At 30.6% G+C, this 17,129-nt stretch overlaps 1 non-coding gene across 1 annotated transcript; it reads right to left on the minus strand.

Moving 5' to 3' along the window:
• Positions 1–15,415: 15,415 nt before the first annotated feature.
• LOC139894743 (small nucleolar RNA R71) lies at positions 15,416–15,522 on the minus strand. Its single transcript, XR_011775228.1, has one exon. It is a non-coding gene; the product is annotated as a small nucleolar RNA R71 (small nucleolar RNA).
• Between the last annotated feature and the right edge of the window lie 1,607 nt (positions 15,523–17,129).

Below are 17,129 nucleotides of genomic sequence, written 5' to 3' on the forward strand. Positions count from 1 at the left end.
TAATTGAAATATGTTTCATATAGACAATTGACCACCCAAGTTGACCGGTGATTCACGAACGTTAAAACTTGTAAAAACTATATGATGACATATATATGGATATATATATATATATATAGTTAACATGATACTATGATAAGTAAACATATCATTAAGTATATTAACAATGAACTACATATGTAAAAATAAGACTACTAACTTAATGATTTTTAAACGAGACATATATGTAACGATTATCGTTGTAAAGACATTTAATGTATATATATCATATTAAGAGATATTCATACATGATAATATCATGATAATATAATAATTTAAAATCTCATTTGATATTATAAATATTGGGTTAACAACATTTAACAAGATCGTTAACCTAAAGGTTTCAAAACAACACTTACATGTAACGACTAACGATGACTTAACGACTCAGTTAAAATGTATATATATGTAGTGTTTTAATATGTATTTATACACTTTTGAAAGACTTCAATACACTTATCAAAATACTTCTACTTAACAAAAATGCTTACAATTACATCCTCGTTCAGTTTCATCAACAATTCTACTCGTATGCACCCGTATTCGTACTCGTACAATACACAGCTTTTAGATGTATGTACTATTGGTATATACACTCCAATGATCAGCTCTTAGCATCCCATGTGAGTCACCTAACACATGTTGGAACCATCATTTGGCAACTAGCATGAAATATCTCATAAAATTACAAAAATATGAGTAATCATTTATGACTTATTTACATGAAAACAAAATTACATATCCTTTATATCTAATCCATACACCAACGACCAAAAACACCTACAAAAACTTTCATTCTTCAATTTTCTTCATCTAATTGATCTCTCTCAAGTTCTATCTTCAAGTTCTAAGTGTTCTTCATAAATTCCAAAAGTTCTAGTTTCATAAAATCAAGAATACTTTCAAGTTTGCTAGCTCACTTCCAATCTTGTAAGGTGATCATCCAACCTCAAGAAATATTTGTTTCTTACAGTAGGTTATCATTCTAATACAAGGTAATAATCATATTCAAACTTTGGTTCAATTTCTATAACTATAACAATCTTATTTCAAGTGATGATCTTACTTGAACTTGTTTTCGTGTCATGATTCTGCTTCAAGAACTTCGAGCCATCCAAGGATCCATTGAAGCTAGATCCATTTTTCTCTTTTCCAGTAGGTTTATCCAAGGAACTTAAGGTAGTAATGATGTTCATAACATCATTCGATTCATACATATAAAGCTATCTTATTCGAAGGTTTAAACTTGTAATCACTAGAACATAGTTTAGTTAATTCTAAACTTGTTCGCAAATAAAAGTTAATCCTTCTAACTTGACTTTTAAAATCAACTAAACACATGTTCTATATCTATATGATATGCTAACTTAATGATTTAAAACCTGGAAACACGAAAAACACCGTAAAACCGGATTTACGCCGTCGTAGTAACACCGCGGGCTGTTTTGGGTTAGTTAATTAAAAACTATGATAAACTTTGATTTAAAAGTTGTTATTCTGAGAAAATGATTTTTATTATGAACATGAAACTATATCCAAAAATTATGGTTAAACTCAAAGTGGAAGTATGTTTTCTAAAATGGTCATCTAGACGTCGTTCTTTCGACTGAAATGACTACCTTTACAAAAACGACTTGTAACTTATTTTTCCGACTATAAACCTATACTTTTTCTGTTTAGATTCACAAAATAGAGTTCAATATGAAACCATAGAAATTTGATTCACTCAAAACGGATTTAAAATGAAGAAGTTATGGGTAAAACAAGATTGGATAATTTTTCTCATTTTAGCTACGTGAAAATTGGTAACAAATCTATTCCAACCATAACTTAATCAACTTGTATTATATATTATGTAATCTTGAGATACCATAGACACGTATACAATGTTTTGACCTATCATGTCGACACATCTATATATATTTCGGAACAACCATAGACACTCTATATGTTAATGTTGGAGTTAGCTATACAGGGTTGAGGTTGATTCCAAAATATATATAGTTTGAGTTGTGATCAATACTGAGATACGTATACACTGGGTCGTGGATTGATTCAAGATAATATTTATCAATTTATTTCTGTACATCTAACTGTGGACAACTAGTTGTAGGTTACTAACAAGGACAGCTGACTTAATAAACTTAAAACATCAAAATATATTAAAAGTGTTGTAAATATATTTTGAACATACTTTGATATATATGTATATATTGTTATAGGTTCGTGAATCAACCAGTGGCGAAGTCTTACTTCCCGACGAAGTAAAAATCTGTGAAGGTGAGTTATAGTCCCACTTTAAAAATCTAATATTTTTGGGATGAGAATACATGCAGGTTTTATAAATGATTTACAAAATAGACACAAGTACGTGAAACTACATTCTATGGTTGAATTATCGAAATCGAATATGCCCCTTGTTATTAAGTCTGGTAATCTAAGAATTAGGTAACAGACACCCTAATTGACGCGAATCCTAAAGATAGATCTATCGGGCCCAACAAGCCCCATCCAAAGTACCGGATGCTTTAGTACTTCGAAATTTATATCATATCCGAAGGGTGTCCCGGAATGATAGGGATATTCTTATATATGCATCTTGTTAATGTCGGTTACCAGGTGTTCACCATATGAATGATTTTTATCTCTATGTATGGGATGTGTATTGAAATATGAAATCTTGTGGTCTATTATTATGATTTGATATATATAGGTTAAACCTATAACTCACCAACATTTTTGTTGACGTTTTAAGCATGTTTATTCTCAGGTGATTATTAAGAGCTTCCGCTGTCGCATACTTAAATAAGGACGAGATTTGGAGTCCATGCTTGTATGATATTGTGTAAAAACTGCATTCAAGAAACTTATTTTGTTGTAACATATTTGTATTGTAAACCATTATGTAATGGTCGTGTGTAAACAGGATATTTTAGATTATCATTATTTGATAATCTACGTAAAGCTTTTTAAACCTTTATTGATGAAATAAAGGTTATGGTTTGTTTTAAAATGAATGCAGTCTTTGAAAAACGTCTCATATAGAGGTCAAAACCTCGCAACGAAATCAATTAATATGGAACGTTTTTAATCAATAAGAACGGGACATTTCAATTTGTCCGCAAGAGTTTGGAGTCAGAACTAAGATATTCGCTAAAGATTTCAGCAGACATTAAATCATTTAGATTCTTTGAAGTCAAACTTATTCTTTGTGATTTGTCCACGGCTTTCTTCATAGTTCCGCATAATCTGCTTTTCGGTACTAAATTTTCTATTGAATGTTTCCAATATAATGATACACAGGAAGCACGAAAAGGTATATAATTTCGGACTAGAATATTTATGAAAATATCCTCAGAAATATCGAAGATATTGATGATGATATTTTGGAATTTCTAAGTTCGATGGTTGATGGAGAAAGGTTTTCCACAAGATTTTTAACATGATTTCGGAGTAAGATATTCTCTAAAGATTTCAATGGATCCAGAATTACCTGAATCCTTTGAATATAGGGTTTGGTCCTTGTATTTGTCCTTGGTCTCCTTCGTGGTTAGCTCAATCCGTTTTCCAGTTCCAACTTTTCTGAGCTTTTCCAACATTCTATTCTTTATCATCAAACTTCCGATGATTAGAGTCGTTTACAGTTTTTGTTGCTTCATTCAACTTTTCAAAATTCAGAGTATTGGTTCGCGAACTGGGTGCTTTTCAGAATTTCAGAATGGAAGATCATCATTCTAAGAGATAAATGTTATACATATAACTGTTGATGTAGATATGCTGTGAGTTTTCAAAGTACTGCTTGCCGATTCTTCTACATTTACTGCTACCATAACTGAATCATTGGTTATCGATCTGAGGTGATTTTAAGAGAATTGTGTTTTTAGATGATTAAACGCTGACGGTAATATGGTGGAATATAAAAGGTTCCCCGGTAACAATAAAAGAGCATACATATAAATCAAGGTGATAATAAGGTTGTTTCGAACGAAAAATCAAAGTTGATTTGCTGGAGCTGTGACAAAATTTGCTACTTTAAAAGGAATTACCAAGTTATTTTGGGTAATAATAACACTAAGGAATTAGCACACCTATGTATTAAACGTTTACTCAGTTTCCGAGAGTTTTTCAGATGCATAACTAAATGCATCAATCTTTTCTCCCGTAGATGAAGTGCGGTTGATTCATCCTATCGATTGAGGTGTTTTCAAGAATCATGAAAGGTTTGAACGCAGATTGTAATTGTGATGATACGAATGGGGTTTAAAATGAAATCAAGTGGCAAACTTGAATAATTGTTTAGTTTCATATGTTATAATCAATATTTTAATTCATTTTAATTGTCCAGTGTTGGTAGTCCACAGTTGATAGTCCACAGTAACAGTCCAGTAATTCATATATAGTTTAATATATAATATTCGAATTAATTAATACGTATCGTGACCCGTATACGTCTCAGACTCGATCACAACTCAAACTATATATATATATATATATATATATATATATATATATATATATATATATATATATATATATATATATATATATATATATATATATATATATATATATATATATATATATATAGATGGGTTGATATGATATGTCAAAACATTGTATACGTGTCCCCATATTTAAAATGCGTAAATAACAGAATGACGATAAATAAAGTGCGTAAAATAAATAACAGAAATTAAATGACGATAAATAAAATTGCGAGAATGTAAATTGCGATAATTAAATTGTGATAAATAAAATGTAACCAGTTAGCTAGGAACAGTTAGCTAGGATCTTGTTAGCGTGGTTTCTTAACAAAATTTCATATTGTTAATTAGTCTATTTCTAATCAATTTTTATTGTGTCCATTATTTCTTCATTATGCCACTTGTTGGATTCTGATAGGTCAAAATCCAAATTTAAAATTGAATGAAAATGATTATTCTGCGGTGACGGATACGGATACCGGTGGATGTAAGTAGGATAGTGAATGACTGTTGAATCAGATTCGATGAATGTACAGTGTAACTTATTAATGCGAAATCTAAATATTCCTCGGGTATTACCTACCTGTTAAAATATTTTCACAATTAACACTTTGTACGAAAGAATTTTTAATTACAATATTTATGAAAAACATATATATACATATACATTTTCTTCAGATGTAATCATGGATTCATTGAGTTAATATGATATTCAACTCATTTGGTTTACCGTTAGAACTAGAATACATAATCTCTAAAATATTTAGAGATTACTTAATCGTCACGAAGAACGAAGATAATCGATGTAGAACGATACGTAGAATGATGATTATACTCGAGGTACAGAATGAGATATTGAGGCATGGATTGTTGATGGTACTGGTGCTGTTACTGATGGTACTGTTGGTGCCGATGATGTTGCTGAAGCTGGTACATTTTGTACTACATTTTCCAAATTGATTACTTGAGCGCGAAGCTCGTTGACTTCTTCTATGGTTCTGGGATGATTGTCGGTCAGAACGAGTGGATGAATAAGGTTTAGAATTATAGATAGAATATAATCGTTTCGAGATACTCTGGAAATGAGGCTGAAAATGGTGTTTCGAATAGGTTCACCGGTAAGTGTTTCAGGTTCTTCGTCAAGAGGTGGATTCGGTTGACGGAAAGGATCACCTTCTTCTTGTCTCCAATGATTAAGTAGACTACGAACCCATCAAATGATTTGGTTGATTCATTCTGGTGACTCTGCTTTCAGAGCTTAGTTGAAACCCATATCGGAATAGCTGTCGGAACCCAAAGAATTCGAATTGATTGAGGGATTCATCTCGTACGATCAGATGAAGGATTTTTGATAAGAAATAGATTATATGATGTAGATTAGTACTCTGCAATACATAATTTACATATGCATATATAATACTAAAATCCCATAAGTTACGGAGGAATCTACAGAAAATGTCAGGCAAAGTTTACAATAACAGATACGCTAAGATATGAATTTTGTTTATACACTATTCATGCAGTCAATGCAGTAAAACGTGTCTAAACTAAGAATGATAAGCAAGTGATTTTTTTCTAAGAATGATAAGCAGGTAATTTTTGACACAAAATGATAAGCAAAACTTTTGACATGCAGACACGGTCGAAGTCCAGACTCACTAATGCATCCTAATGACTTATCAGTTAGACACACTAATGCAGACATGGTTCGCTAAGACCACCGCTCTGATACCAACTGAAAGGACCCGTCCTAATCGATCCGGACAAAGTCCACATCGATTACAAACAATTCACAATAGTTGGTTACATCGCGAGGTACTTGACCTCTATATGATACATTTTACAAACATTGCATTCGTTTTGAAAAGACAAACTTCCTTACATCGAAAATTGACGATATGCATACCATTTCATAACATATCTAATTATAATTATCTAAATAATAATCTTGATGAACTCGACGACTCGAATGCAACGTCTTTTGAAATATGTCATGAATGACTCCAAGTAATATCTCTAAAATGAGCAAATGCACAGCGGAAGATTTCTTTCGTACCTGAGAATAAACATGCTTTAAAGTGTCAACCAAAAGGTTGGTGAGTTCATTAGTTTAACATAAATAATCATTTCATAATTTTAATAGACCACAAGATTTCATATTTCCATTTCTCATAAACATACGTCCCATGCATAGAGACAAAAATATCATTCATATGGATTGAACACCTGGTAACCGACATTCACAATATGCATATTAGAATATCCCCATCATTCCGGGATCCTCCTTCGGACATGATATTAATTTCGAAGTACTAAAGCATCCGGTACTTTGGATGGGGCTTGTTGGGCCCGATAGATCTATCTTTAGAGTTCGCGTCAATTAGGGTGTCTGTTCCCTAATTCTTAGATTACCAGACTTAATAAAAAGGGGCATATTCGATTTCGATCATTCAACCATATAATGTAGTTTCAATTACTTGTGTCTCTTTCGTAAAACAGTTATAAAAACAGCGCATGTATTCCCGGTCCCTAAAATATATATTGCAAAAGCATTTAAAAAGGGATTAATGAAACTCACATAATGTATTTTGTAGTAAAAATACATTTGACGACATTGAACAAGTGCAGGGTTGGTCTCAGATTAACGAACCAATATCATTTATATATATATATATATTAACACATATAATGGTAATCGAACAAATTTATGTATTATTCCTAGTGATGTAATCTTTATATTTAATAATTTATAAGTTTCCTTAATAATATATATACTTTATTTACTGTAGATAGATAATTATTATTTATTGTAAAAATACTAATATAGTTATGTTAATAAAAATAATAATAATAAAATATATAAAATTTTTAATAATGATAGTAACAATAATAAAATTTTAAAAAAAGTTGTATTATTTTTACAATAAAAATACTAATTTTTGCTAAAAATTCTTTAATACTAATAATACTTAATAATTAAACTTGTTAGTAAATATATTAATGTTAATAATAGTAATAATAATAATAATAATAATAATAATAATAATAATAATAATAATAATAATAATAATAATAATAATAATAATAATAATAATAATAATAATAATAATAATAATAATAATAATAATAATAATAGAAAAATTTAGAATACAACCTTTGAAGAAACAAGCTTCTAAAAATAAAATGCCAATGCCTAGATTCGAACTCAAGACCTCCCGCTTAAACCCAACACCGTTAACCGTTACACTGCCTTTGCTTTTATGATTTAATATCTTCGTTTAATTATTTACCATGTAGAAACGTTTTACCATTTCATCATCAAACTCAATCATTCTTTGTCATCCAACATTGCCATACATATCAATCCTAATCATAACATAATCATTTTCTTCTACGCTTATCATCACCATTTATATAGCATCAATGTTATTGTTTATCACCACCTTCATATGTTAATTTGACAATACCACACATACGTACACAAACACATCTCCAAAGTGTTATGCTTTAAGTATATGTATAAAGAGAGAGCGAGTGAGATTAAGTCAGGGAAACCAATAACCAAGTGAACGTGTATTTATATATACACAATTTATCTCGTCACCCTGCTAATAAAGTCCAACAGAAAAAAAATTGTGGATTACGGCCCAACAAAACACCAAGTGGGCTGATGTGGCTCAGGTAGCAGTCCCAAATCAACAAGCCCAAACTTCAAGCCCAACGTTTGTAAATAAATCCATTAAATAACTGTGGGTTTACCTCGGCCCAAGATTCAATCAAATAATCAGTCCATTTGTTGGATGTATTGACGTCAGGGAAAAACATATATCAAGCAGGTAATAAGACTTCAACGAATTTTATTAACACATCACCAAGCCGTCATTCACACATCAACTTCCATTATCCTAATCAAGTGGAATTTATTGTTTGTAATTGTCGGCCATGAAAAGAAGATAAAATAAAAAAAAACAGCACTCCTTTATTTGTTTAAAAGGGATAATATATAGTATGTAGATAGTGGGTTTGAATATTTAATAGTTGTGTTGGTTATCGATGGTTTTAATAATTGGGTTTCGAATAGAATAGGAAGTAAAAGCTAATTTGTTGATGGTGGTCTTTATCGAAGATAATAATGAAAACAAATGAAACGAGGAAGCAGTAGTAGTTCATGGTTTGAGGTAGGGTTCTTGGGACCGTTTTGTGTGTGTTTTTAATGGTGAGTAAAAGAAAATGAACAGAAGACATCAAAGATTGAGGGTGTGTTTGTGTGGTGATTTCCAAAACTGCAGCAGTAATAAAAAAATCGAGTAATAGAAAAATAATTGTAGCGGCTGTGTTGGTGGTGTTTGGTTTCATGATGAAAGTGGTGGGGGTGGATGAAAGGTGGCATGATGAAGATGGTTGGTTCGAATGCCACTGCAACTAGCAGTGGTGGTGGTTCCATCGAGTAAGAATAGGAATGAATGGAATTGTATCTTCATGGGTTTTGATAGTTGAAGATGGAGTTGACGGTTGTGGTAGGTTGTTTAGTGGTTTGTTGTCTTACCTGCCCAAAATAGAAACAAATAGGTGGCAGCCGAGATAGTGATGTTGGGTGGCGATGATGGTTTGTTTCAAGTTGTACAGGAAGTAGAAGAATAAAGGTTACGGGTGGTTATCACAATCCTTGCTTTTCGGGTTAATAACAAACATAAACAGAAACATTCGAGTAGAAGTTCCATGATCAAGATGATGGTGGTTTCGATGGTGGTTCAAGTAGAAAAGATAGTGCAGGCTATAGCAACGAACAATGGGTTAATTCAGGTAAGACCCATTTCGTGTACGCTAGTCAATAGTGTGGATATATAGCGGATGTAAGTGGAGATATACCTGTAGGTTGGTTTCTTCCGGGTTGGTACTTATCGAGCCTGCCATATTCCATGCGTTTATAATAGATTACAACAAGGTTTTCGAAGGGTGGTTTGGGTTGTAGTAATGATCATGGTTCATAAAGGTCTTTATGATGGTTGTTTATTGATTCAAATCAAGAAAACAAAAAATGAATAGCAGTGGTGGGTGTGGTGAGATGTGATTGTGGATATTTTAAGGAATTTGATGCAGTTTACTAGGATGTATATACATATGAGATTTAAAAGATGCTAGAGAACAATCAGAGTAATACCAATCATGCATAGTAACATTAACTTTAATAATTGCATAGTGATCCTAATTGAAATTACATACAGTTGATTGATATATGTTGATTGATTTGGGTGATCGATTAAAACAAAAACAATGATAACAACAATTGTACTAGTAATACAAGTGGGGTATGAACTAGAAGTAATTGTGTTCACAAACCTTTAAATCTGTGACACATAAAAGTAGATCAATGATAATCAATTGAAACATTTATAGCACGTAATCTAATTTGGTACAGTTTGAATTTGAAATTGATAGTGATTGAAAACAGAAAGGGTACATAAAGATGGTGGATAGAATTGAAAAGGAATCTCATTTTAATCATTGGCAAAGTAAGTGTACCTCTTTTAAAAATAACGGGTGATCAGAAAATCTTAACAAATTAATTGATATATCTAACAGCATGGATTTCATGTAATTATTTATTTTATATTTAATATTAATAATAAGTACATATAGAGATATTAATGATAATAATAATACTCTCAATGTTAAAAAAAAATGATAACAAGTTGTATTTATAATAATTTTAATAATTTTTAGTAATCATGATAGTACTAATAATATTAATATTTATATTAGCAATAATGTTAATGATAATGATAATAGTAATAATATTAATATGATAAATTACTATTAACACATAATTATTTACAAATACATATCTATTGTTCGTGAATCTTCAGGAATGGTTGAAGGTCAATTGAAACAGTTTAAAGTTTTCGAGACTCAACATTACAGACTTTGCTTATCATGTCGAAATCATATAAAGATTAAGTTTAAATTTGATCGGAAATTCCCGGGTCGTCACATATATATATATATATATATATATATATATATATATATATATATATATATATATATATATATATATATATATATATATATATATATATATATATATATATATATATATATATATATATATATATATTTTATAATTTTAATTTTAATTTAAGATTAATAATAATAAGGTTATGTTAGCGAATGTTGTAAGTGTGTAAGTCGAAATTCTGTCCGTGTAACGCTACGCTATTATTAATCATTGTAAGTTATGTTCAACCTTTTTAAATTAATGTCTCGTAGCTAAGTTATTATTATACTTATTTAAGCCGAAGTAATCGTGATGTTGGGCTAAATATTAAAGACGGGGTAATTGGGCTTTGAACCATAATTAGGGTTTGGACAAAAGACCGACACTTGTGGAAATTGGACTATGGGCTATTAATGGGCTTTATATTTGTTGAATTGAATGATAGTTTGCTAATTTAATATAAAGATTTACAATTGGACGTACCTATAAATAACCATATACACTCGATCGGACACGATGGGCGGGATATTTATAAGTACTAATAATCGTTCATTTAACCGGACACGAGAATGGATTAATAGTCAATGGACTCATTAAAACAGGGTTGAATTATGTACAAGGACACTTGGCGTAATTGTTAACAAAGTATTAAGATCTTGTTACAGTTTAAGTCCCCAATTAGTTGAAATATTTGACTTCGGATATAAGGATAATTTGACGAGGACACTCGCACTTTATATTTATGACTGATGAACTGTTATGGACAAAACCAGATGGACATATCGAATATTTCAGGACAAAGGACAATTAACCCATGATAATAAATTAAAATCAACACCTCAAACATCATTTTTATGGAAGTTTAAATAAGCATAATTCCTTTATTTTATATTTCATCTCACTTTTATTTACTGTCATTTTATTTATTACATTTTTATTTATCGTACTTTTTAATTATCGCAACTTTATTTACCGTCATTTTATTTATCGCACTTTAATTTATCGCATTTTATTTATCGTTATTTACTTTACGCTTTAAATTAAGTTATATTTATTTTTAATATATTACATTAGGTTTTAATTGTGATTTAAGACATAAAATCGACAAACCGGTCATTAAACGGTAAAAACCCCCTTTATAATAATAATAATGATACTACATATATATATATATATATATATATATATATATATATATATATATATATATATATATATATATATATATATATATATATATATATATATATATATATATATATATATATATATATATATATATACACACACAAATATACTTTAAAAAAATATATAGCGTTAAACTTGACTAGTTCCCTGTGGACGAACCGGACATACTAAAAACTACACTACTGTAGGATTAGGTACACTGCCTATAGTGTTGTAGCAAGGTTTGGGTATATCCACTCTATAAATAAATAAATAACTTGCGTAAAATTGTATCGTATTTAATAGTATTTCGCAATAAAAATATAACTATTTCGTATACACCTCGCATAACATCACCATGCGATCGCATGGAAATAACCAAGGGAACCCATGCGATCGCATGGCTCCCAAACTCAGATCACATCTATAAAAGGCCAGCGATTTGGACGAGTAATATACCCCTCTTCACACTTATTTTCTATCTTTCTTTCTGTATGTTATATTTATATTTATAATATTAAGTTTAATATAAGATTAATAATAATTGGGTTATTGTAAGAAATATTTACGGGTTTTAAAGTCGGAACTCTGTCCGTGTAACGCTACGCTATAAATAATCACTGTAAGCTATGTTCTTCCTTTTTAAATTAATGTCTCGTAACTAAGTTATTATTATGCTTATTTGAGCCAAAGTAATCATGATGTTAGACTAAATATTAAAGTCGGGGTTATTGGATTTTGTACCATAATTAGGGTTTGGACAAAAGACCGACACTTGTGAACATTGGACTATTGACTATTAATAGGTAGGGGGTATTGTCTAATTGAATGGCAACTCATTGGAACATGTCGAACCTATCTTCAAATTAGTTAATCTAATAATTATTAAATTGATTACGAATGTCCTATTTAGTGACGTTTATACGACATTGTTTGCAATCATTTAATTAATCAATTGGATTGGGTAATTGATTATTCATTATGGCCAAGTGAATAAATTAATGTATCATGGACGAATTAAAACAGGGGAGGATTACATACAAGGGTAATTGGTGTAATTGTTAACAAAGTATTAGAACCTTGAATTACACGCAGTCGATAACCTGGTGTAATTATTAACAAAGTATTAAAACCTTGTTACAGTCTGAATCCCTAATTAGTTGGAATATTTGACTTCAGGAATAAGGTTAATTTGACGAGCATATTATAATTATGACCGATGGACTATTATGGGAAAAACCCAGATAGGTATCAAATAAGCCAGGTCAAAGGACAATTAACCCGGGTAACAATTAATTAAAATCAAAACGTCAAACATCATGGTTACGGAAGTTTAAATAAGTATAATTCTTTTATTGTATTTCTCATCGTACTTTTATTTACTGTCATTTTATTTATTGTTATTTATTTTACGCACTTTATTTATTGTCATTTATCTTTACGCTTAAAAACATAAAATCGACAAACCGGTCATTAAACGATAAAACCCCCTTTTATATAATAATATTAATATATATAATTATATATATTTTATACAAATATAATTGTTTAAAAATATAGTGTACGCAATAAGTGGATCCCTGTGGAATGAACCGGACTTACTAAAAACTACTCTACTATACGATTAAGTACATTGCCTATAAGTGTTGTAGCAAGGTTTAGGTATATCCATTATATAAATTAAATAAAACTTGTGTAAATTGTATCGTATTTAATAGTATTTTGTAAAAAAATATAATCTATTTCGTATACACCGCTGCACACATCAAGTGTTTGGCGCCGCTGCCGGGGAGCCGAAAGCGAAACGCTATAAAAAATAATATATAAGTTTTAATCTATTTTTGTAAAAATATATTTTTTTAGTTTTAAATATATAAAATAGAAAAAATGTATATATAACTTATATATATATATATATATATATATATATATATATATATATATATATATATATATATATATATATATATATATATATATATATATATATATATATAAGTTATATTTTTAATATTTAGTTTATAAAATTATTTTTATTTTTAAGTATTTAAAATATAAGTTTATTATATTTTATATAAATATTTTCTATAAATTAAAATCAGAAAAAAAAACACGCTGAACCTGTGATTTTTAAACCTGCATAACATCTAAAGTTGCATACCATGCGACCGCAATGACAGAGCCTTGAAAACTCATGTAATCGCATGAGCTACTCTGACAGGAACAACCTAGTACACAATTAATACAGGATTAGGGTTTTATTTTTAATTAATTTTAAATCATTAGGTTTAATTAATTTATTATTGTTAACTAGGGTTTAATTAATTAATTGTAGTTTTAATATATAATTAGTAATATTAAGTTTAATTATTATTATTATTAATTATATAAATTAATATAAAAATAATATTTTTATATAAAATTTTATTTTTATCATTTTCATAATATATCTTTTTATTAATTGTATCTTTTTAATCGCTTAGTTTGTAATTGTAAGTTTAGTTTCTTTTCGCCTTAGTTTAAGTTTAGTTCTTAGTTTTTGCCGTAGTTATTTTTATATTTCTAGTTTTTAGGCTTTGCTGTAAAATCCCTTAAGTACTTTTTCTTTAGATTAAGATTTAGGTGCTTTAGAATTTTACGACGTCGCTTATAGCTTTTATATTTAATAGATTTTAGTGCCTTTTAAGTTATTGCCGTTTTGAATTTAGAATTCCTTTTAAGTTTTAATACCTTTAGACGCAACTTTTAATATTTAGTTTTTAGACTATTAAGTTTCGACGCTCTACTTTCTTATTTTTATTTTTCGACTTTTTATTTTTCGACATTTTTCGACGCACTCTTCTTCTTTCTCATTTCTACGCTCTAGTTTTTAGGACATAGATTTTTATTTCAAAATTTCGACGAAATATTATTTTAAGCGGTTAAATTGATAGACATCTAAATTTTCTGGTTCGTAGTAATAGTTGGATTTGTTAGTGTCGAGTTGTGGGCTTCTAATTTAAAGGGTCCTGGCTACCTGCTGCATCTATTGGCTATTCGAAACGTGGGTAAAATCAGAAAAGTCTATTAATTTGATAACTTATATAATTTCTAATAGGATATTCAGTAAATGCACCGAGCAAAACGTTCACCACCTTTCATACGTCCACCACCTGTAACTCGATCAAGACATCTAGCCAATATCGTCGCTGTTGATTTTTCTTTAGAATCATCATCTAGTCGAACAAGTACTCCAATTCAAATTTTCGATAATCCATTTTTTGAACCCGACTTCACAATTAAGAATCCGGAGGATATTCAAGGACAATTCCAAGATCCTGAACCACTAATTATTCCTCCTGAACCACAAACCGTTAAATCAGAATCCTCTAGTGATTTGTATTCAACAAATTCAATTATGAAAGTAACGGAACCTCTAAGTATGGAAGATCGAATGAGAGCCATACGCAAGGGCCAAGGACACGCCATTATTAAGCCAGATATTAATGCGCCAGATTATGAAATCAAAGAACAAATCCTACACATGGTAACTAATCAATGCTAATATAGTGGTACGCCAAAAGAAGATCCAAACGAACATCTTCGAACCTTTAATAGGATGTGTACTCTTTTCAAAATCAGAGAAGTTGAGGATGAACAGATCTATCTCATGTTATTTCCCAAAGATACATGGAATGTTTTAGTTGAAAATTTTCTTAAAAGATTCTTTCCAGCATCTAAAGCCGTGAGACTTCAAGGAGAAATTGTTATGTTCGCACAAAAGCCAAATGAAACATTATATGAGGCATGGACAAGATTCGAAAAGTTGTTGAGAGGATGTCCTCAGCACGGTTTAGACACTTATCAAATAGTACAAATATTCTACCAAGGTATCGAAGTTGCTACACGAAAAGACATCGACACAGCAGCTGGTGGTTCCATTATAAAGAAAACCGCAATCGAAGCTCACAAAATCATTGATAACACAGCCTCCCACTCGCATGAGTGGCACCAGGAAAAAGATATTTTTCGTTCATCTAAAGTGGCTAGAGCCGATTCTAGCCATGACTTTGATTCCGTTTCAGCAAAAATAGATGCTTTCAAGAGACGAATGGAAAAGATGAATAAAGATATTCACGCAATACGAATCAGTTGTGAGCAATGCGGTGGACCACACTTAATGAAAGATTGTAACATTGAACAAACAATGGAACAACGTGAGAATGTTTCCTACATGAACCAAAGGCTGGGAAATAATTATCAAAATAATTATCAACCGCCAAGGCCAAACTTCAATCGAAATCAAAACATTCTTTACAATTCAAATGGACCCAACAATAACTCGTACAACCAACAAGGTCTGAATGACCAACCAACTCAAAACAACACTTTCAATAAACAAAGACCTGGCTTGTATAAACCACCACAAAAAACCGAAGAGAAAAAGTCAAATCTGGAAGAAATGATAGCAAAGCTAATGGAATTTCAAACACAATTTATTACATCTCAAACCCAAACAAATGAGAGGTTTGATCAGTCATTTAGAACTCAACAAGCTTCCATTTTGAATCTAAAAAAACAAGTAGGTACTCTTGCTAGCATGATAAGTGAGAGGGAACAAGGAAAGCTACCGAGTAATATGAAGTAAATCCTCGGAATGAGAATGTTAACATGGTGTCAACAAATTCTAAAAAACCATCATCAGAAGATGGGAAGGTTTTAGATGTGAGTAACAATGAAGAAGTTACAACACCACCACCACCCGAGTATGTAAAGCCAGTGGTGGCACCGTACAGACCACCCAACCTGTTTCCAAGAAAAGGAGTTGAGTATGAGCAAGTAATAGGTAATAAAGTTTGTGATACCTCTGGAAAGAAGAAGAAGAATAAGAAAGTGCAAGAAACAAAAACCGTAAAAGTAAACCCGGTAAAGACAGTTCCACCAAAACTTCCACCAAGGTTGGGTGATCTGGGTGAATTTATTATTCCTTTCTACTTAGTGATTGTGTCATGTATGATGCACTAGCAGATTTAGGTGCAAGTGTAAGTGTTATGCCTCTTTCATTATATAAGAGATTAGGAGTAGGTGAGCTAAGTCCAATGAAAATGAGTGTTCGATTCTTTGATCAAACCAATAGGCACCCAGTTGGAATTGCTGACAACCTACCCGTTCAAGTAGGTAATTTAACCTTTCTAGTCGAATTTGTTGTTATTGACATAGAAGAGGACTCAAACATTCCTCTAATTTTAGGTTGACCATTCTTAGCGTCCACCGAGGCATTATTTGATGTAAGAAAGGGTAGAATGACACTTAGTGATGGTGACAAATCGGTCACCTTTGTGAGTCGAAAGGCTAAATCTCCACCAACCAAAACCGTTGAACCAACAAAAACGATTGGTAAGAACCATATTGTTTTACCAACTCCAACGGTAGTGCTTAGTAATAATAAAATGCCTAAGTGT

Source organism: Rutidosis leptorrhynchoides, chromosome 2 (genome assembly GCF_046630445.1).
Source record: "Rutidosis leptorrhynchoides isolate AG116_Rl617_1_P2 chromosome 2, CSIRO_AGI_Rlap_v1, whole genome shotgun sequence".
Classification (NCBI taxonomy): domain Eukaryota; kingdom Viridiplantae; phylum Streptophyta; class Magnoliopsida; order Asterales; family Asteraceae; genus Rutidosis; species Rutidosis leptorrhynchoides.